Source organism: Panicum virgatum, chromosome 9K, assembly GCF_016808335.1.
Source record: "Panicum virgatum strain AP13 chromosome 9K, P.virgatum_v5, whole genome shotgun sequence".
NCBI lineage: Eukaryota > Viridiplantae > Streptophyta > Magnoliopsida > Poales > Poaceae > Panicum > Panicum virgatum.
This window is the reverse complement of record NC_053144.1, coordinates 50,310,266-50,332,936: the sequence shown is the minus strand read 5'-3', so window position 1 is coordinate 50,332,936 and position 22,671 is coordinate 50,310,266.

Here is a 22,671-nt window from a genome sequence, read left to right as displayed (position 1 = left end):
CGTACGCGCGAGGCCAGCAGCCGCACACGCCGCGAGGGGGGCGAGCACGTGGAGGTTGAGATAGAGGCGTCGCTGCCTGTGACCGTGAGCGTGAGCCCGTGACAGGTACTCGGCGACGGCGAGTGAGCAAAGGCTGCGGGGCGCCGGCGCGTTGCGCACTTGCGCTACCGTGTACGGTGTACCTGACGGTGACAGGAACGACGTACACAGATGAGTTTCTTTAGACGGTGACGTGTGTACTACTCCTAGTGAAGTAGTCTAGTACTAAACTAGGATATTTAGATCAAATGCTAATATCTAAAAGTATTATACTTTTAGTGCTAAATCTTCGAACAGGGGAGTGCTAATGGGTGAGCTACCTTAAGCAAGATTTAAAAACTTAAGCAAAAAAAATGTAAGTGCTAATAGGTACTAACGTTTACCACTCAACTGTTCCATTCAAACAGACCTTATATATATATGGTCCATTGGTTCTAGATAAATTCAGCAAGAAAAAACACACGTGCCGTGAGAAGACTGTTTTCTTAACATTATTTTTTCTAAGCATATCCAAAAACATTTTGACCCTCGATACGTTTTTTTTTCTGTTGCGATGTGTGTTGGGATGGATGTCAGACCCAGGGCAGCAGGACTGCTCACGGGCATGAAATATTATAGAGTAGGGAGTACTGCATGGGTACCCCCTAACTCTACTGTAACTACTCGTATAGCAATGGGACTAGCCTAAGTACAAGGAAACTATCCGACTCACTCGGAGTAGGACTCTAAACGTGATCGGTTAGGACTTTCCATGTAACCATGTCCCCCCAAACTATATAAGGACGAACAGAGACCCATTCAAAACATCGAACAAGACCTAAGGGAATACAAACCACCACACAGGACGTAGGGTATTACGCTCCGGCGGCCCGAACCTGTTTAAATCCTTGTGTTCCTTGCACCATCGCGTTCTGATCTCGGCGAGTCCCTACTCATAACCACTCTCCTCGGGATACCCCTCGGAGAACCCGATGGTAAAACACCGACAGCTGGCGCCCACCGTGGGGTATCTCGTCAAAGATCAACAGAAGAATTCGATGGCATCCTTCGAATTCAGCTTCCCGGCGATCGACGCCGGAACCACCTTCGTGTTCGGCTCGTGGGTCTGCATCGCCAACGGACCAGGAGGTTTTTCGAGCCATCTGATCAACCCCGCGAGCACGGAGACACCCCAGCGAGAACAACTCGGCGAAATCACTTCCACCGAAATCCTTCTCCCCGGAATCGCTAAGGAAATCGAGAATTTGTCCTTATCGGACCCGACACCAACTCGCTTTTCCTTCGGACTGAAGAATTCAGCCACGTCGTACTCCGCACTCCTTCACCAAAGGAACCAAACTAGGACTCGGACTTCTCCCCTGTTCGACTCCTACCCCGACTCAGACGACGATTTTGACTTCGACTCGGATTTACTCGGCTGCCGGAACTTGACTATACTGGCCACACCACAAAGCCGGGTTGTTTTCTGGAAGGATTCAGAACTTACCAGCATGCCTAATAACACACTGATTGTAGCCTGCCTACAGGATCTACCCTTCCAGTCTGGCAGACCTCTTTCTCCAGTCAGAGGAGAAGAAGTCGGTGATACTGCTTTGGTCGATTACAACACGACTCATTCGACCCCTGACAGACAGGTCTACGTCTCGCTTCACGGAGAAGGGAGTGCACTTGGTTCTCGGGCTGACCAATATGCCAACGAAAACCTGGACCAAATATCAGACGATGAGCTATTAGTCAACGCGCCGCAAGATGAATCCCAGCAAGATAGAGAAAGCCAGCGACAACGCAACCGCCGCAGCGCTACTCACAGAAAAAACACGACTGCTCGAGCTCAGCGCGCTCCAGCTCCACATGGACCGCGAAATCTGCAACAAGACCTAGACGAAGCAGCCGACAATGCTTTCGACAGTCCTTTGATCAACCTGGCTAAAGCAGCTATATTGATGCAAGCATTGCTAGACACTCCTCAAATTCGTGAAATTCTGCGCTTGACCAGAGATGCCTTGCGTCAGATTGGGTGACAGAACCCGGCTCCATCTGTTTCCCACAACAGCCGGACCCCTGCTAAACAGAAGGGCCATCAGGAGGCAAATCAAGGCAACCACCCGCGTGGCCAGCCCCGGCCTAGGTACCAGGATGAGAGCTATCATGCTGGCCCTTCGAGAAGCCATGACATGACAGATATCCTAACGACGCACGGGACATCATCAATGCCAAACGTCATCGACGACCTGCGGATGAAACTGATCGTTTCCCAGCCTTCAGTCAGAACATAAATTATGCCGAGTACCCGACTGGTTTCAACCCAGTAAACATGCAAAATCTGAAGAAGAACGATGGCAAACAAGATCCCAGACAATGGCTATGAATCTACTCGACCGCTATCGAAGTAGCAGGAGGCACAAACTCTACTAAAGTCATATATTTCCCTATGGCTCTGGAATCTGCCGCCCTGACATGGCTCGAGAGCTTAAGACACGATGTAAGGATCGATGGACTAAGAGGGGGGTGAATTGGGCCTTTTTCAAATTTCTAAAACGAGGTAAAGCAACCTTAACCTATGCAATACTAGTAAGACTCAATTCACCAACCGGCTAGCTAAGCAAACTACACAAGCTAACAAAGATACAACTAGATATGAAACTAAGCAAGGTAGAGCTAAGCTATGATCTCTAAGGTCAAACACATGAATAATTGCATGAAAGTAAGTGCTTGAAAGTAAAGAGTGGGCAAGAGACAACCGGATTTTTTCCCGTGGTGTCGATGTGTTGGCACACACCCCTAATCCACGTTGTGACACTCACTAAGAGTCTTGTCACCTCCCAAGTCACCGAGACGAGGGCGCTCACTAAGAGTCTCCATTCACCATCCCGGCGTGGTGGAGCTCAAGCCACATACAAACTTCTTCGGGCTCCCACAATCGTTGGCAAGCTCCGGAAGAAACACCTTCAATCACCAAGATCGCCTAGGTGCTGCCAATCACCAAGAGTAACAAGCTAGGGCCTTCACTTGAGCAAGAACCGATCACCAAGAACGGATACACACAAGCTTCTCTCTACTCAAGTCCTTAGTCTTGCTTCTTGATTGATTGAATGAACAATATGTGTGGAAGATGAAGCTCAAGGTGGCTCTCAACAATGTATGAGTGTATGAATATATCCTGGTGTCAAGAGAGAGCAAAATGACCCATTGGAGGGGTATATATAGGCAGCTCACATGAATAGAGCCGTTGGAGAAAAGCTGCCAGAAAACTGCGTAGCGCCGGTTAATCCGACGTACCTCCAATAGTCAGCGTCGGTTTAACCGATGAATGTAAACTGCCCCTTCTGAAAACTAGCCGTTACAACTTGGGCAGATTAACCGACGTATCATCGGTTTAACCGGTGAGTGTAGTTGTCCACTGATCAACTGAAAAACCAAGTCTCTAGACAACTGCACCGATGTTAACTCAAACCTATCGTCGGTTTAGCCGGTGAGTACAACTTCTGAAATCTTTGGAAAAACCATCTCACTGGTCAATTGCACCGACGTTTGATTTCAAACATCGTCGGTTTAACCGGTGTATAGACCTTGAGACACCCTGGAAAAACCAACTCTGGACTAATGCACCGATGTTAAATTCAAACATGTCGGTTTAACCGATGTATAGATCCTGTCCAGACTCTGCTGACTGCGTTTAACCGACGTATAGAAAAGTGAAAGCGTCGGTTAAACCGGTGTATAGACTTTTTCTAATTTTGCCTTTTCTGATTTGAGTCTTGAGTGAAATCCAAATATTCTTGAGATATAAGTTGAAGACCACTTATTTGAACTTCTAGGAACCTGAGTGACCATAGTGTGCATCCATTTTCAAATGATCATGTCCATGCTCAATTTACTTGACCTTAACCCCTCTTAATAGTGCAATCACTACAAAACTATAAAACCTATACTAATCTAAGTGTCCTTCTCAACCTTATGACACTTAGGACTAGAAAGATCCTTAGTCTTATTATAAAAGAGTTGAAAACCGAGATCGCCTTTTTGGATAACGAAATTGAGGGGCCTCTTTTGACATATGACCAAATGAGCGATAATGATCTATTAAGCTGCACAAACTCATTAGTCACAATAATGGTTGTCATTAATCACCGAAACATACCTTGAGGGCCTAGATGCTTACAATCTCCCCCTTTTTGGTGATTGATGACAACACAAACATAAATAACGAGAGAGCGAGAAAGATAAAACATGATAAACACAAGCAAACTCGAAAAAGGACCAAAGAGCTCAACGGCTCAAACGAAATCCATAGATATGTCTCAAACCACAGCATACTCAAGCGTCAAATGTACATATCCATGAACTAACATCACATGATATATAAAAACATAAAGGTCCTGATAACTACGAGCTCTCTCTAACTCTACCCTCCCCCTAACTCCAACTCCCCCTGACTCTCTCCCCCTTTGGCGTCAAAGCACCAAAAAGGCGAGCTACTGGTCCGGCTATCGCGGTACGGCAAGGAAGCGGTCTGGGTCGTCATCGTCATCGTCTTCATCAGACGGTGAACCCTCGGTGACGGACGGGAGCTGCTGGTCCTGCGGGTCTGAGCTGACTGGAGGTGTAGCTGTCGTGGAGGCTCTCGTGCTAGCACTGCCTAGGAGAGGATCCGTAGAAGTCGTAACCGGGTCAGCAAAAGAAGTGTCAATGTCTGAAGTCGTGATTGCTGAGGCTGCCGGCTGCGTCGACTGTGGAAGCAGGGACTCCTCTCGTGCTCCTCCCCCTAAAGGTGCTGTCTGAGGTACAATGGGGAGGGCGACTGACTGAACTGTCAACGGTGACTCCTGGAAGAGCGTGGTAGCTGGCAGTGGTGAGAAGATCGGTCGACCGGCAGACCCAAGAAGTGCGGACATCGAGAACGAGGTCTCCGGTGTCGTCAAGAAAGCAGGAGCTGCAGTAGAAGCTGGCGGAGGAGCTGGTGTGACTGCAAGCTGAGGTGCTGCAACACCCTGAAGTCCTGGCTGCTGTGGGACGAGTCCGGTGTGAGTGTAAAGCTGTGAGATCATCCCGAACATCGCCATCATGCCCTGCTGCATCTGCTGGAACTGAGCGTCTGTCCTCTGAGAAACTCGGTCAATAAGCCCGACAAAGCGCTCCTCGGTCGCAGCACGCTCTCGAGCAGCCTCCCTCTGAATGGCTGCAAGCTGAGCCTCATGGGCTCTCCTGGCCTCCTCCTGTGCGATCCGATCCTCTCTCTGCTGGGTAACAAGCTGCTGAAGAAGAGAGGTGAGCTCGGACGGCTGAGTCACCTGGGACTCTGAGACTGTAGCAGCTGCTGAAGTCTGTGGAGCTGGCTCTCTAGACCCTCCTGCCTCGTGGTCGTGACTAGCTGGTGCCGCAGGAGGAAAGTACTCGTCATCCTCGGAGGAGTCTGACTCAAGCTCAGACCAGTGAATCTCATCGTCTCCTCCGGGAAGCTGTGCCTCGGCTGCTAGGAGTGCCTCATCCTCCTCTGCCACTCGGGCCTGCACCTCTGGTGAAAGTCGTGACATAGCAGCTCTGTCTGCCGGTCTGCCCCTTCTCCTATCCTGCGGTGCAGTGGGTCGGTACACTGGAAACCTGGGAGCCTCATCGTGACGGTAGGGAGCGCTGATGGGTGACTCTACTAGCACAATCATAGAATATATATAGCTGATCCAGTGTGCATAGGGAAACTGTCGCACCACACCCATCCCGTCTGTGATCACATCCTCTATCTCAGCCAGAATAAAATCTACTATGTCAAACGGCTCGTGGGTGAGGATGTGTAGAAGCAGTAGCTGCTGCAGACCAGTAAACCCCTCTGGGTAGCCACTCCTCGGTAACAGAGTCCTCCGGAGTGCCATGTGTACTACGTACGCCTCTGGGGTCAGCAAGCTCGGAACTCTGGCGTAAGAGGCTGGGAATGGCTGGCGGAAGCACTGAGAGATCGCCTCGTGAGAAGGTGCAATCCCGCCAACCATCGCCCTTCGGGGTGGATCTGAGTCCCCGTAAACCCTCTCATGCAGTGAGACGTCAACCAGGTCAACTCCAAGGATGCCTGCAATCGTCGCCCTCGATAGACCAAAATCCTGCCCTCCAAACATGAAGTGCACGGCTCTGCGCTCGGGAGCTATCCAAGCTGTAGCATAGAACACTCTGATCCAGTCCTCGATATATCTGTTCTGCTCCATCTCTAGCAGCCTGGGCAGACCTCTGAAGTGTGCAAAGTGTGCTCTGACGTTTGCTCCCCCTGCAGCTGTCCTCAGTGAAACCCAATCGAGCACTCTGTGTGGAAAGATCCGGTGGCCCCTCCTCTGATAGGTCTCGTAGAAGCTGGCCTGTAACAAGATCCAAAACCTCCTGTCGACCCTGCTGTCACGTGTCACTGGGAACCAGACCTCCTCCTCAACACTCCACCTGAGCCTCTTGACCTTGGCCGCATTGGCTCTGGTCAAGTTCTGGAGCATCACTCCTGGCTCCAGACGCACAACAGTGTCCATACGGAACACTGCGCGCTCGGCCTCTAGGGCCTCGGCTCTACGAGCTGCTGCTGCTGCGGACATGCGAGGCTCCTGTGACTGGTGACCTCCTCGCGTCCTCGGTCCAGTGCGATGCTCGGTCGCTGGTGAAGACTCTCCTGCTGGGGACGTCTGCTGAGTGCGGCCAGAACATCGTAGAGTCGGTGACCCCTGTGTGCTCTGCCCCTGAGTCTGCTCTGACGGCGCTGCATCTGAAACTGAGTGATCTGACTTTGTAGCCGTCGGCTCCCCCTCAGACGTATCACCCTCGGTCTGCTGTGTAGTGGCCCTGGTGGCCCTGGCACCTCTGACCCTGCCCATGCCTCGGCCTCTGCCCCTGCCCTTGGCTGGCTGCTCTCTGATCGCGAACGGGCGAGCACGTCCTGACGCCTGCTCCTCGGCGGCCTTGGCCACCATCTCGGCCCTCTCAGCCTCCTTCTCTGCACGAGTCTACTTGCGAGCGGGCTTCTCGACCACAACTTCCTTCCCTTTCCTCTTCTCGCGACCCATCTTGACTGGCGGTGGCTAGAGCGTGGCGCAGGAGTGTGGGAATGCGTACGCGGTGCGAAAGCAGTGCAAGACGCGGCTCAGGCAATCTATTGAACAGCTCGCGTGCAAGGTGTGGAAAGCGGTTGGAGCTCAGGCAATGTGGTGAGACGGCGCTGCGTGGGTGATGTGGAGCGGCTTGGCTTGCTCAGAGTGGTGCTGCGCACGGGCGGTGGCGATGGCGTCACGCAGGTGGCGGTGGCGCGGCGCGGCGACAGCGGTTACGTGTCGCAGAGGGAGTGCGGGCGGTGCAGAGGACGCACAGGCGGCGTGGCGTGGCGGCGCGGCACGGGCGCACAGTGGTGGTGTGGAGCGGCGGAGGCGCACAGTGCTGGCGGCGTGGATCGGCGGCGCTGGAGAGGCCGACCGAGCGGCAGCGGCGAGTCGAGTCGGGAAAACAAAAGAAGTGAGACGGGCGTCCGCGGGCAAGAGAGATATATGACATGTGGGCCCCGCGAATTTCTTTAACGCCGGTCGATCCGACGCGTAGGGTTTGAACACCGGTTGAATTCGTCGGTTCTGTTCACCCGAGACTCAGCAAATTTGCATTTGGACGCCGGTTGAACCGATGCTGCTAAAAAAGAACTCTCCGGTTGATTGATCAAATCGCCGGTTGATTACTAGGACTGATCTGTATTTGCGTTCGCCGGTTGATCCGATGATCTAGCTTTTGTATACGCTGGTTGAACGCCTGAAACTGACTGAGCTGAGACAAAAACTAAGTAACGCCGGTTAAACCGATGGGTATGGATCCATTGAGCGTCGGTTTAACCGGTGAACCCAAAAACCCCTCACTCAGCTCACTCTTCTATGCTAAGTCCAATAAACTTATATATATATATAAAATAAACTCAAGTTAATGGACTTACATAGGCGACTTTACCCCTCAAAATAAATAGGACAGCACACTAGCTTAAATAATTTTCTTTTCAAACACAAGGAAAAGCCGCGAAGCGAGACAAAGCGCCAAATGAAATGTATGAGCCATGTCATAGGAATATTGAAGATAGAAAGCTTCAAACTCATCATGACATTGCTCACTAGGCAATAACGCACCTAACACTTTGCTCTTTTCACTTTTCATGAATTAAGATCTTGTATATGAAACAAGTCTCATTTTCATCAAGTGATCTCCTTTGTGACCCTTACGCATGCAATGATAATGCAAACTACAACCACATGCGAAAGTAAAGTAAACATGAAGTGCACATCTATATGACAAGAAATGCATAACAAGAATTTAAGATCTACTTGTCAAGTTTGAACCCACGGGAAGCTTCTTCAATATGAGCCTTTCTACAAGCCTAGAGGAAAACAAGTGGACCACCACCTCTAGCTAAACCCTTGCTCATCACTATCTTACCATGGTTAGACAAGTGTCCTATATGTATGGATTTTTCTTATATGACATGGCAACTTACCGAGCCTTTTCTTCTTGTAAATGAAGCATTTGCAACCAAAGACTCGAAAGTAGGATATATTTGGTTTCTTCCCGGTGATGAGCTCATATGGAGTTTTCTTGAGGAGTCGGTGGGGATACACTCAGTTGGATGCATGACACGCCGTATTGATTGCTTCCGCCCAAAACTTCTCGGACGTGCCATAATTATCCAACATTGCTCTTGCTAGAGTGATGAGTGTCTTGTTCTTTCTTTCCACCAATCCATTTTGTTGAGGCGTGTAGGTGGCGGAAAACTCATGCTTGATGCCCTCTTCATCGCACCATTCTTCAATCTCCATATTCTTGAATTCGGTGCCGTTGTCACTCCGGATCTTCACAATTGGGGAGTTGTACTCCCTTTGAGCTCTTCTTGCAAATGCCTTGAAGATTTCCGGAGTTTCACCCTTATCACCTAGAAACATGACCCAAGTGTAACGTGAAAAATCATCAACGATTACTAGGCAATAGAGGTTACCACCAATGCTCTTGTATGTAGTTGGACCAAAGAGATCCATGTGAAGTAGCTCGAGCGGCTTGGAGGTAGACAACATCGTCTTGATGGGATGATGTGTTACAACTTGCTTCCCGGCTTGACATGCTTTGCATAATTTGTTCTTGTCAAAAGTAACGTCCTTCAAGCCGGTGATCATCCCTCTCTTGTGGGCTTTCTTGAGGTTACTCATGCCAATATGAGCAATTCTTCTATGCCAAAGCCACCCAAGAGATGACTTGGTGAAGAGGCATGTCATGGTGCTTGTTTGCTTTGAAGAGAAATCCACCAAGTAAATGTTGTCATGCCTAAACCCCGTGAATACCAATGACTTGTCTTCTTCATGAGTTACTACAACACCATTCTTGTCAAATGTATACGTTAGTCCAAGATCACATAATCGAGCAATAGAAATAAGATTAAAACTAAGTGCTTCTACAAATAAGACATTAGAAATAGATAAATTTTTAGAAATAGCTATTCTACCCAAACCTAAGACTTTCCCCCTTGAGTTATCACCATAGGTGACATGTTCATGATCGCCGGGGTCTTCAAGAGAGGTGAACATGCTATCATTGCCGGTCATGTGTTGAGAGCAACCGCTATCAAGTACCCAATGTTTTCCACCGGCTTTGTAGTTCACCTACACACATGAGAATTCATTTTTGAGTTTTAGGAACCCAAACAATCTTTGGGCCTTGCACATGTGTGACAAGAGCTTTTAGGACCCAAAGTTGCTTGGGGAGCTTCTTCTTTGACTCCTTAGCAATTTTGCCAATAAATTTGGCCTTCACCTTGGCCTTCACTTTACTCAAAAGAAAATGGTTATTTTGAAACATTGAAGAGTAATTCTTTGGTAAAATGGGAAGAGGACGTGATGGTAGGGTGCACTCCCTAGTGTGGTGCCCGGTGACTTGGCAATGTTGACAATATGAACCAACTTCCTTGATGAAGCTAGTCTTGATCTCCGGAGAAGGAGTGGTGCCTTGATTTGGCTCCAGAAATGAACCAAGACATCTCTTGCCATAGTCACGTGCATTGTTGAAGAGAATTTCCTTGTGGATGTATTCTCCTCTTGAGAGCTTCTCCACACTACTCTTGAGGCTTGCCACTTGATCCATCAATTCCTTTTCCCTAGAAGGAGCAAGCTCGGGCACAATATTAGTGACATTTGCATTAATGAGTAGGTCATCACATGAAATAGAAGCATTGACCTTTTCAATAGTTTCATTGACAAAGTTCTCAAGACTTGGGTCAATTGCTTCATAGGCAAATTCAAGTTCTTGATATTTGTGAGCCAACTCCCTATGCTCTTGTTTAAGCTTTTGTAGCTCTCTTCAACTTGCTTAGCAAGTACAATTGACTCATTGTGCTTTTTGAGCAAGTCATTGTACTTGCCAAGCAAATCGGAGTGGGCAAGCTCTAACTTGGCATGAGTGCTCTCAAGAATCTTGACTTTGCCCTTTTCCCTCTTGATAACGGATGTATACTCATTAATGAGGTTAGTGAACTCATAAGGGTCAAGCTCTTCATCACTATCCACCTCACATACCTTTGTTTTACCTTTTGCCATGAGGCACATGGGAGGTGGAGGTAGCGATGATTCTTCATTGGTGAGGGCGATGGTGACGATATCTTCTTTCTCATCACTTGACTCTTCGCTTGATGAGACATCGGTCACCCACTCTTGTTTTTCTACCAAGAAGCTTCTCTTGGTGTTGCCCTTTTTCTTCGGGAAGAGCTTGGTCTTCTTGTCATGGCTCTTCTTCTTCCCAAATTTCTTGTTTTTGTTCTTCTTCTCATCTTCATCATCATCGCTTGAATCATGGCGATGCTTGCTCTTGTTGTCCTTCTTTCTTTTGTCCGGCTTGGGGAAATTTGGAGCAATGTGACCTTTTTCTCCACAATTGTAGCAATTTTTGTTCTTGACATCTCCCCATGGCCGGAACATCCTTCTTTTAGGGTCAAAGTTGAAACCCTTTCTTATTGATCTTGTCATTCAAGCGTGTGAACTTTCTCATCATGAGAGCAAGTTCTCCATCATCTTCTTCATCGGATGAGCTCTCATGATGATCTTCTTCTTCATTGCTTGAGCTTGATTCTTGCTTGACCATCTTGAGCTTGCGGTGCTTGTTGACCTTGGTTTTGAGAGCAATTGTTTTGCTTGTAGTTGGATCTTCGGACATACCAAGGATCTCCATTTCATGAGCACGAATTTCACCCACAAGCTCTCCCACTTCCATTGTATCAAGATTCTCCTTTTGAAGCATACCATTTATGATGTTGTATTTGGGCTTTGGTAGGAGCATGAGAATCTTGCGATTGATGGAGCCACTGTCAATTTTAGAAACTTCAAGAGCATTAATGTCCTTGACAATGACATTCAAGCGAGAATACATATCATTGCAATTTTCATGAGCTAGCATCTTAAAGGAATCATATTTAGCTCTAAACAAGTGATACTTTTGCTCACGAACTTTTGTAGAGCCTTCATGAATTTCAACTAGCTCTTTCCAAATATCACTTGCTAAGTCCATGCCATTTACTCTAGCAAAGACTTCCTCACTAATGGCTTCGAAAATTGCATTTCTAGCCTTTGCATTCCATTTTAATTGCTCCGTGGTGGGAGTTCCGGTGAACCTGGTCTTAGTTGCCAACCACACTTCGGGGGCAATCGCATCAAGGTATGCGGCCATGCGAACTTTCCAATAAGCAAAGTTCTTAGCCTCGAAGTGAGGCGGCGAACCACCCATCTTGGCCATAGCTCTAGGCGGTGAAGCCTAATGATCCAAATGAGCAACGAGGCTCTGATACCAATTGTAAGGATCGATGGACCAAGAGGGCGGGTGAATTGGGCCTTTTTCAAATTTCTAAAATGAGGTAAAGCAACCTTAACCTATGCAATACTAGTAAGGCTCAATTCACCAACCGGCTAGCTAAGCAAACTACACAAGCTAACAAAGATACAACTAGATATGAAACTAAGCAAGGTAGAGCTAAGCTATGATCTCTAAGGTCAAACACATGAATAATTGCACGAAAGTAAGTGCTTGAAAGTAAAGAGTGGGCAAGAGACAACCGGATTTTTTCCCGTGGTGTCGATGTGTTGGCACACACCCCTAATCCACGTTGTGACACTCACTAAGAGTCTTGTCACCTCCCAAGTCACCGAGACGAGGGCGCTCACTAAGAGTCTCCGTTCACCATTCCGGCGTGGTGGAGCTCAAGCCACATACAAACTTCTTCGGGCTCCCACAATCGTTGGCAAGCTCCGGAAGAAACACCTTCAATCACCAAGATCGCCTAGGTGCTGCCAATCACCAAGAGTAATAAGCTAGGGCCTTCACTTGAGCAAGAACCGATCACCAAGAACGGATGCACACAAGCTTCTCTCTACTCAAGTCCTTAGTCTTGCTTCTTGATTGATTGAATGAACAATATGTGTGGAAGATGAAGCTCAAGGTGGCTCTCAACAATGTATGAGTGTATGAATATATCCTGGTGTCAAGAGAGAGCAAAATGACCCATTGGAGGGGTATATATAGGCAGCTCACACGAATAGAGCCGTTGGAGAAAAGCTGCCAGAAAACTGCGTAGCGCCGGTTAATCCGACGTACCTCCAATAGTCAGCGTCGGTTTAACCGATGAATGTAAACTGCCCCTTCTGAAAACTAGCCGTTACAACTTGGGCAGATTAACCGACGTATCATCGGTTTAACCGGTGAGTGTATTTGTCCACTGATCAACTGAAAAACCAAGTCTCTAGACAACTGCACCGATGTTAACTCAAACCTATCGTCGGTTTAACCGGTGAGTACAACTTCTGAAATCTTTGGAAAAACCATCTCACTGGTCAATTGCACTGACGTTTGATTTCAAACATCGTCGGTTTAACCGGTGTATAGACCTTGAGACACCCTGGAAAAACCAACTCTGGACTAATGCACCGACGTTAAATTCAAACATGTCGGTTTAACAGGTGTATAGATCCTGTCCAGACTCTGCTGACTGCGTTTAACCGACGTATATAAAAGTGGAAGCGTCGGTTAAACCGGTGTATAGACTTTTTCTGATTTTGCCTTTTCTGATTTGAGTCTTGAGTGAAATCCAAATATTCTTGATATATAAGTTGAAGACCACTTATTTGAACTTCTAGGAACCTGAGTGACCATAGTGTGCATCCATTTTCAAATGACCATATCCTTGCTCAAGTTACATGACCTTAACCCCTCTTAATAGTGCGATCACTACAAAACTATAAAACCTATACTAATCTAAGTGTCCTTCTCAACCTTATGACACTTAGGACTAGAAAGATCCTTAGTCTTATTATAAAAGAGTTGAAAACCGAGATCGCCTTTTTGGATAACGAAATTGAGGGGCCTCTTTTGACATATGATCAAATTAGCGATAATGATCTATTAAGCTGCACAAACTCATTAGTCACAATAATAGTTGTCATTAATCACCGAAACATACCTTGAGGGCCTAGATGCTTACACACGACTCAATCCACTCGTGGGAGGATTTGAAAAAGATCTTCATTGACAACTTTCAAGGCTCAATTCATCGCCCAGCCACTCGCCATGACCTACGACTGTGCAAACAGGAGCGAGGTGAAGCCCTGAGATCATACATAAAGAGATTTTTTGATACCCGAGCCACCATCACCACCATAGCAGACGACGATGTGAACGATTGCTTCCACAATGGCCTCGCTGCGCAACAACTATACCGAGACTTCGGGAGAAATAGACCCCGCTCGGTCGTAGCACTGCGGGATATAATGCTTGCATGGGCCGACCAAGAAGAACAAGAATGCGACCACTTCCCCCGCCGCGAGGATAACAACCAGAAACATAACGGGGACTCGCGACCAGCTAAAGGCCAACGCAACTTCGACAAGAAACAAAAGCCTGACGATACAGTGGCTACAATGGAACGGGGACAAAAAGGCAAGAAGAGAAACTAGCAAGACAGTTTCCAAAAGCTACTCGAAAGACCTTGCCCTCTACATCCTAAAGGAAAGCACAAGATCCTCGAGTGCATTAACCTTCGCAAGTTTCTCCAACAACGTCAATTGGAAGAAGACAAAAAGAAGAAAGATAAACAAGACGATGAAAATGGCGACAAAGACGGAACCATGGGATTCCAGCAACCCGCCAACAGGGTCAACATGATATATGGAGGAGATTCTTCCTTCAACAAGAGAAATCAGAAACTGGTCTGGCGTGAAATATTGAAGATGGAACTAGCCGTCCAAAAACCACTAAGGCACAGTGAAACACCCATAACCTTCTCAAGGGAAGATCAATGGACCATCTTTTTAGAACCCGGAAAATTTCCACTCGTCCTGGACCCAGTGGTAGCCGGCTCCATTCTCAGTCGGGTACTAATCGACGGAGGCAGTGGCCTAAACCTCATCTTCATGAGCACAATCACCAAGATGGGACTTGATATATCTGACAAATTGAAACCAAGCAAAGCACCCTTCTATGGCATCATCCTAGGGAACGCCTCTTTCCCAATCGGAACCATAGTGCTCCCTGTCACCTTCGGTACACCAGATAACTACCGAACGGAACTCATCAAGTTCGAAGTAGCAGACTTCGAGTCCTCATATCATGCCATACTCGGACGGCCAACCCTGACCAAATTCATGGCAGTCCCTCACTACGTCTACTTTCTGCTAAAGATGCCAGGGAAAACAGGAGTTCTCGCCTTCCGTGGAGATCTTCAAAGGTCTTTTGAATGTGAAAAGGAAGCTATAACCTACACTTCCACCAATCGACTCCCGGACACCGCAGGAGAAGTACTAGCAACAGCCCAGCAGTACTCGGTATCAGGATCAGAGATCCCTACAAAGAAGATAAACCGCTCTACTCCAAAACCACCCGATAACATTGGAGTCAAGGCAATTCAACTGCAAGAAGATGACCCTCAAAGACAGCCTTGATCGGGATAGGGTTTACTGACAAATAGGAAAGTGCGCTCGTCAACTTCCTTAGGGCCAACCGCGACGTATTCGCATGGAAACCAGCCGATATGCTCGGTGTCCCAAAGGAGTTGATCGAGCATTCCCTGAATGTCAACCCTACTGCTACTCCAAAGTAGCAGAGGCTATGAAGATTCTCAGCAGAGAAAAGAGAAGCCATCAAGAAAGAGCTCGCCAAGTTACTTGCAGCAGGATTCATCAAAAAAGTTTACCACCCCGAGTGGCTGGCGAATCCTGTACTCGTTCTCAAAAAGAACAATAATGAGTGGAGGATGTGCGTCGACTACACAGACCTCGACAAGCACTGCCCGAAGGTCCCCTTCGGACTCCCTCGCATTGACCAAGTCATCGACTCGACGGCTGGATGCGTACTACTATCCTTCCTAGACTGCTACTCGGGCTATAATCAAATAGCACTTAAGGAAGAAGACCAGATCAAAATGGTGTTCATCACTCCATTTGGCGCATACGCTTACAAAACCATGTCCTTCGGACTGAAGAACGCTGGAGCAACCTGTCAGCGCGCCATACAGTTATGCTTCACCAACTAGCTCCACCGTAATGTGGAAGCCTACGTCAATGACGTGGTTGTAAAAACAAAGGAATTCGACTCCTTTATCCCCGACCTAGAAGAAACCTTCAACAGTTTGCGAAGCTTCAGGTGGAAGTTGAACCCAACTAAGTGTGTTTTCGGCATACCGTCCGGAAAACTACTCGGCTTCATAGTCAATCATAGAGGAATTGAAGCAAATCCAGAAAAGATCAACGTCATCATGAACATCGAAGCTCCGACCTCTATCAAAGACGTTCAGAAGCTCACCGGATGCATGGCTGCCCTAAACAGATTTCTATCGAGACTCGGCAAAAGAGGACTCACTTTCTTCAAACTATTGAAGAAACAAGACAAGTTCAAATGGTCCCAAGAAGCAGCCGACGCACTCGAAGACCTGAAAGAGCACCTCTAGTCACCTCCTAATTAACGGCTCCAATGCCGGGAGAAGAGATGCTCCTTTACATCGCAGCTACCACACACGTTGTCAGCACAACAATTGTGGTAGATCGAAAAAAAGAAGGCCACGCCTACGGCGTCCAAAGACCAGTTTACTTCATAAGTGAAGTGCTTTCTGAATGAAAGGTGAGATACCCACCAATTCAGAAACTACTCTATGCAATACTGATCACATCAAGGAAGCTACGACATTACTTCGACGAGTACAAGATATCAGTCATCACGGACTTCCCACTAGGAGATATCTTACACAACTGAGACACGACTGGTCGCATCTCAAAGTGGACAGTCGAACTAGGGGCACTCGAGCTGAAATTCATGCCAAGAACAGCAATCAAGTCCCATGCTCTTGTCGACTTTCTGACTGAATGGAGAGAAAACCAAATACCTACCCCAGCATCCATACCAGATCACTGGACCATGTACTTCGACGGTTCACTGAAATTGGGTGGAGGAGGAGCAGGCGTACTTTTCATCTCTCCAAAAGGCGAGCAACTCAAGTATGTTTTCCAAATTCTCTTCGAAGTATCCAACAACGAAGCAGAATATGAAGCTATCCTACACGGTCTCTGACTGGCCATCTCACTCGGCATCAAGCGACTACTCGTCTACGGAGACTCCCTCCTTGTGGTCCAACAAGTAAACAAGGAGTGGGACATCAACAAAGAAACCATGGACGCGTACGTTGCGGAAATAAGGAAACTTGAAAACAAGTTTTCAGGATTGGAAATCCATCACGTCATTTGTGACAACAATGTGGCAACAGATAATTCTTTCAAAACTCGGATCCGACCGAGCGGAGGTTCCTCCAGGAATTTTTGTCCACGAACTTCATCACCCCTCAATCAATATTTCCACCCCAATGGACGACTCAGTTCCTCAAGAAACCAGTCGAGAGGTGATGATGATTGAAGCCGACTAGCGCTCTACGTTTATTGACTACATCAAGGACAATCTACTCCCATCGGGAATCGAAAAAGACGACGCAGAAGCAATACGCATCATGCGCCACAGCAAGAACTACGTTCTTATTGATGGCAAACTCTACAAAAGAGGCGCAGGATCCAGAATCCTCATGAAATGCATAACAACAGAAGAAGGCAAAGAAATCCTACATAAAGCTCATGAAGGTACGTGCGGAAACCACGCAGTCTCACGCATGCTAGTTGGCAAAGTCTTCAGATCAGGATTCTATTGGCCAACAGCATTATCAGACGCAGAACTACTTGTCAAAAGATGCCAAGGCTGCCAGTACTTCGCTAAACAAAGTCACTTGCCTACTCACAGCTTAATCACCATACCTCCATCTTGGCCCTTTGCCTGCTGGAGCCTTGACATGATAGGACCACTCCCAATAGCGCCAGGAGGATTTACACACATATTGGTGGCAGTAGACAAGTTTACCTAATGGATTGAGGTCAAACCAATCACAAAAATCTCATCAGATCGTGCAGTCGAGTTCATCAGTGAAATACTCCATAGATTTGGTTTCCCCAACACGATTATAACCGACCTTGGATCAAACTTCACTTCGCAAGAATTCTGTGATTATTGCGAGAACTCAAGCATTGACATCAAGTACGTATCTGTTGCACACCCAAGAGCCAACGGCCAAGTGGAACGCATCAACGGACTGATAATTGATGGCTTAAAGAAAAGAATTTTCGATTCTACAAGCAAGAAGGGAGGTAAATGGCTAGCAGAATTACCAATGGTAATATGGGGGCTACGCACCCAACCTAGCAAGGCCACAGGACAAACACCTTTCTTCCTGGTATACGGCTCCGAAGCAATACTGCCGGCAGACGTCATGTGGAAGTCACCTCGACTAGAGATGTACGACTCAGCAGAAGCCGATGGAAGCCGACAACTAGAACTGGACTCACTCGATGAGATGAGATGCAATGCACTGCTACGATCAACCCGATATCTCCAAAACATGCGAAGATATCACGATCGCAACATCCAGACAAGATCTTTCAACGTTGGAGACATGGTCCTCTGTAGAATCCAAGATGAGACAGACCTCCGTAGAATCCAAGATGAGACAGACCTCCGTAGATCAGAAGAAGAGATTTGGGGCGAAGAGCACCTCATAGCCTCGATGCAGTCAGAAAAGTACTCGGAAGACTACTCGAAGCGCTCGAAAGACTCCAAGCCTGAGCAACGGAATCCAGAAGCATCCGAAAGCACTCGATGATCATCTTCAGAAGCACTCAACGCCTGCAGGACTCGACTACGAAGAGCTCGGGGGCTTGTCAGACCCAGACAGCAGGACTGTTCGCAGGCGCGGAATATTCTAGAGTAGGGAGTACTGCATGGGTACCCCCTATCTCTATTGTAACTACTCGTACAGTAGTGGGACTAGTCTAAGTACAAGAAAACTACCCGACCCACTCAGAGTAGGACTCTAAACGTGCTCGGCTAGGACTTTCCATGTAATCCTGTTCCCCCAGACTATATAAGGGCGAACAGGGACCCCTTCAAAACATCGAACAATACCTGAGGGAATACAAACCACCACACAGGACATAGGGTATTATGCTCCGGCGGCCCGAACCTGTCTAAATCCTTGTGTTCCTTGCACCATCACGTTCTAATCTTGGCGAGTCCCTACTCATAACCACTCTCCTCGGGATACCCCTCGGATAACTCGATGGTAAAACACCGACAATGGGATAGGGTAGTGGAGAGAAGAGAAAACAATATTTCCTTATTCTGCACATAAAGCACTATGATGTAAAGCTATTTAAAACATTAAGAAACTAAAACTTGGGTGAGGTTGAGTTTTTTTAGGGTTAACCCATTGATCCATCCGGGAAATTAAAAACACTTCCAAATGGCCACTATATGACCTGCTATTGTAATATTTGTATTGGTTTGCCATACGAGTTTGGCAAATGTACAACAAAAATATGATATATAAATAAGTCCACTCTAACGTCCCGAGGCGGCTATTAGAGCATCTTCAGTAGTCCCTCACTTCCAAATAAATTGTCACTATTTGAGAAGAATATACTTCAGCAATTTCTTAAAATATCTCCCTTTTCTCCAATAATTATTGAGTTGTCATAATATTTCATCTCACCTCTCCTCAAATAAAGGAAGATTTCGACTCTTCCAATATATTAGTTGTATTGGAATGAGTATTGAGGAGGTAAAAGTATCTCCTTCAATAATCTGTAAAAGTGGTATTGTGAGTACTTATTGGGGCGCTGCTGAGATGCTCCATCTAAACTTTGTCACTACCTAGAGGGGCCCTGTGTGACGCGTGGCCTTTGTGTCCATCAGTATAGATAGCCAGCCATATACATCAAATCAGATGTGGGCACAACTAGTTGTATATATAGTCTCCTTGTTCTTTGTCACTTTCAAGCCATTATCATTAAATTGATGGGTATAAATTCAATTTAAAGTTCTTAAAAACCTTTCGTCTGAAAGAAAGAAAAAAGACAAAAGGATCAGTGATTTTTTCAAAAGTCATGATTTGTATACCCTAATGACTACTACTCAAATTATAAGTATTGTATGGTTACAAATAATACAATAAATATATTAATCTTTCAAAATTCGTTCACGCTATGTTGGTTTTGCCGCTATAAATGATGAGGAATTTTACTATGCAATAAATGAGAGTCGTCCATCGCGGTAAATCAATGTCTAAGAATATAAGAGGCACCGTACCGAATCTTTGGCCCGTACCAAAATAAAATTAGGTGGGGGTGGTGCTGACATTTGCTTAGTTTTTTAATTCACACATTGGATCACCAGTCAGCAATATTGAACAAAAAATAGTATCGGACGGCAACCCCTGCTTCCAACCATATGTTATCAGAAGGCAATAGTTCTTCATCATAGTAGAATCTGTGTGGCTGGATTCAACACTATTCCGGACTGGTCCATATACTCACTGGCCCTGTTCGCTGTGCTGGTGCTGAAGACTGTTGCTGGAGTGGTGTGAGAGAAAAACACTATTGGCTGGCTGGTGACTGGAGGCTGCTGCTAGAGTAGTGTGAAAGAAAAATACTGCTGGCTGGAGGCTGCTGGAGCAGAACATGATCAGTACTGTCATATGCCCTGCTATGTATCTTACTGGTTCAACGGGATACGCTCCTTGCATAACCGGATCTTGAAACGGAGGCCTGCTAGTACTATGCACTGTGCTCCGGGCTAGCCTCTCTCCACAGGGCCCGTCAGCGAGCGACAAGCGTCTGCCCCGCCATTGGTTGACTCCAAGTCTCCAAGGGCAGCGCCAGCGCGCGCGGGGCGCACCCCTCGTCGTCTAGCGCAGGGCTCCTGCAGCGATCTTTTTTTCTTTTCAGGAACAAGCCAACTCGCAATAATGCAGCCGGTAGTTTTAGCCAGAGCTCGGCAGCTGGCCGATAATCTAGTTTAGTGGCGTGCTGATTGTTGCTTACCGTGCTTCACGCGGATTCACGACGGCTCAATGATGAACCGTTTTAATTTGGTTGCCTTCAGTTAAGTATCAACCAATATGTGGTGCAGCCGATGTAGCATTCGGTTCCTCCCACTTCAAAGAAAATGTAGCATTCCAACATTCTGTTGTTCTGGTCAAAACACACGGATATGCAACGTTTGATTAGCTGTATAAAATGCTACATCCGTCCTTAAATATATTAACTAATTTGCATTCGGATCCTAAAAAAAGTTGTGGCTAATTTACGGCCAGCCATATTATAAGTTGTTCATACAGCCACCTACACTTTACTTGCATTCATCCCTGGAGTCCGAAGATGTTCTTTTAGGTTAATGTTCCAAGACGTCACGGCCTGCTAGCCAGGTATAGGGAGGAGAAGAATTTGTCTCTTCCAGGGTGAGAAATAAAATGAGTGATACTTTCTTGTATGATCATCTTGTCACGTTCATTGAGAGAGATATTTTGAAAGATGTGGATGAAGATGATGTATTCAAGACTTTCATAGCCATTAGAACGCGTAGGTCTAAAAAATTAGTGCTGTAATCCTATTTGTTATTTAAGCTTGTATCTTTTATATTCCGAACTATTAGTGTGTTGTTTTAAACTATCTGGATTGTAATTTAAGACTTATTATGTTATTTAGTAGTTGTGTACCGAATTGCTAGTTAATTTTAATGAAATTGTATCAAATTTCTAAATAGATTTTACCAGTTTGCATATAAATATTTGGCATACCTCATGCAAAAATTCTAGCTTCCCAAAACCCTTAACAAAAGTCCTTTCAACCCCCTCAACTATCAAAACAATCTGATTTACCCCCCTCAACTAAAAAACGGATATTCAACACCCCTAACTATTGAAACCGGCCAATTTACCCCCTTGGTTGTTTTGAAAAGTCGTTTTGCTGATGTGGCGCCATATTAGTGGTCCTACGTAGTGCCACGTCAACCAAAGGGGGTAAATTGGACCTAGTTGATAGTTTAAGGTAGTCAACTGGACTTTATCAAAAAATAGTTACAAAAGTATTTTTTTCTCTTAGAAAACATATGCAGTTAAAATTCCTAAATCATGTTTCATCATAGAGAAAATCATCTAACATTACTTTTAGCTAAAAAAATGAAAAAGCAGTTTCATACTTCTTTTCTAAAACCATACTCTATCTTCCGGTTCCTAGTTAGGAGTTATTAGATCTTTCAAAAATTCTTTGATTAAATTTATTTTTGTTTCCAAATTAAAATTAGGCATTTTTATTTTCAAATTAAACTAGTTTCATATATTTGTGAAATAAAATGAATTTTTGGGAGACTAAACCAAATTATAGGGTTTTTAATTGCATATGTTTTCTAAGGAAAAAATATTTTTGTAATTATTTTTTGATAAAGTCCAATTGATCACCTTAAACTATAAGCACCATCCAATTTACCCCCTTGTGTCTGATGTGGGGCTATGTAGGACCGCTGATATGGTGCCACGTCGGCAAAACCGTCTTTCAAAACTATCGAGGGGGATAAATTGGACGGTTTCAATCATTTGGGGTGTTAAATACCCAATTTTTCAGTTGAGAGATAAATCAGATTGTGTTGATAGCAGGGTTCATCAAACCGGTGGGAACTGGTCCGGTTTGACCGGTTACCGGTCAAACCGGTCCGGCTCAGTTTCGGTTTGTACCGGTATCAAACCGGCCCAAATTCAAAATTCAAATTTGAATTAAAAAAATGAAAAAATTCCAAAAAAATTCCTAAAAATACTTCAAGGTGCGACGAATCTAATGGTGTCAAATTTTCTCAAAAATTCGTTCATTTAGTATAGTTTGCGGGGATTTAAATTTAAACAAAAAACGTGCATATAAAAGTATACAAATACAATATAAAAGTAGTACAAAAGAGAATTAGAAGGTTCATTTAGGCTAAAATATGTTATACAAACATTTATTTAGTATATTTTGCGGGCATTTGAATTTAAACAAAAAAAAATTAAATTTGGCCGGTTACCAGTCAAACAGACTAGTAAACCGGTCAAACCGACCGGTAAGCCGGTACGAACCGTTTGCATTGTGGCTTTTGAATTCAAATTTGACTTCGACCGGTTTGGATCGGTTTCCGGCCAAACCGGTCTGGTATACCTGTACCGGACCCCGCCGGTTTGGCCGGACCGGTCGGTAGCATTAACCCTGGTTGATAGTTGAGGGGGTT